Below are 1,489 nucleotides of genomic sequence, written 5' to 3' on the forward strand. Positions count from 1 at the left end.
TATGTCGGTTATTAGTAGCTCCCACAGTTCAGTCAGACTCTATTGCATTGACCATATTTCAGTACAGTCAGTATTCAATCTCAGCATGTTATAAATGTGGTCATTGCATCAGTTAGCTCAGTATTCAATATTTTCAGTATCTATATCATGTTCAGATTTATTTATGATTTAGCTTCCGCATCAGTTTATTATCTTTAGTATGCTCGTGATCATGTCAGCAGGGTTAGCTTGGGATCACTTGTGGTCCTAGGTCCCGTGTCCGCGTCTCGGGGGTAGCTCGAGGTGTGACAGTACTAGTGGAAAATTATGTAGAAAGAGGGAGGCTAAAGAAAACAAAAAGTTGTGAATGTAATAAGGAAATTGAATCTAGTGCATTAGGGAGGATAAGTCACTAATTTTATCTAAATGAATCCTCCCTTACCGCAAGCCTACATTACAACCCGAACAAGTCTTGTTTGATTTTGAACATAACACACTTTATTAGTGGAGATGTACATAATGGGCAAGCTTATGGTTCTCAATGAATGCATGTATGATGTCTTTGTTGAGTGAGAATGTACTATGTTTGCAAAGTCCTTAAATCATATTCAATTTGCTGAGTTGAGTGTGCGGACTATTCTTTGGAGTAAGGGGCACTTGTTGTATGAAAGATAAGTGATATGTAATAATGCACATGTTGTTTAATGTGTTGGTTGCAAAAAGTTGTCAAGTCTATATGAGTCATGCCCATTTTGAATGAAATCATGCTTGTGTGAACTGATTACAGATCCTTGGAAGAAAGTGGTGGATGCACAAATACCGTAGTAGGGAGTCTAGGTCTAGAAGTAGTTAGTAAGTTGTTCGAGGACGAACAAAGCTCTAAGTGTGGGGTAGTGATCTTAGGCGTATTTATATGCCTAGAAATCTAATAATGCTCGTATTTAAGCCAAGTTTGAAATCAATTTGTGTTTGTTTAGAGTCTTATCGAGTCTTTTGGTTGTATATGAGCTAACCAACATGATTAGTTGTGTAGGTAAGCTTAAATGGAGAAACGAGCACTGAAATGGGCATCGGGAATCACAAGGGGACACAAGTGAAAAGAAGCAAGAAAGAAGAATAAGAAAAAGAACAAGTTACATATGTATCCTCTCCGCATCGCGGAAAGGAATGTCATTCCTGGGTGCACATTAGAATTTGGGACAGAACTTTCTGTGTTCTCTCCACGTTGCGGAGAGGAAATGTTAATTTTGTGTGAGATTCATCATTTGAACCAGAGTGGTCTGTGTAGTAGCCGCATTGCGGAGAAGAGCAAAAGTGTTAGAGTGGAAGTTTAAAGACCCCTCCGCATCGCCCCCTATGTGTCAGATTTGGCCGTTTCGACTTTAGTATAAATAGGTTGATATTTTATTTTATTAAAACATTCTTTTTTGTGAGTTTTGAATAACGACGACTTGGAGAGCTATTTCATCATTTTTTAAGGTTCTTTCCTAAACTCTTTTACTTTCAATCT

The sequence above is a fragment of the Solanum tuberosum genome, unplaced genomic scaffold (genome assembly GCF_000226075.1).
Source record: "Solanum tuberosum cultivar DM 1-3 516 R44 unplaced genomic scaffold, SolTub_3.0 scf00119, whole genome shotgun sequence".
NCBI lineage: Eukaryota > Viridiplantae > Streptophyta > Magnoliopsida > Solanales > Solanaceae > Solanum > Solanum tuberosum.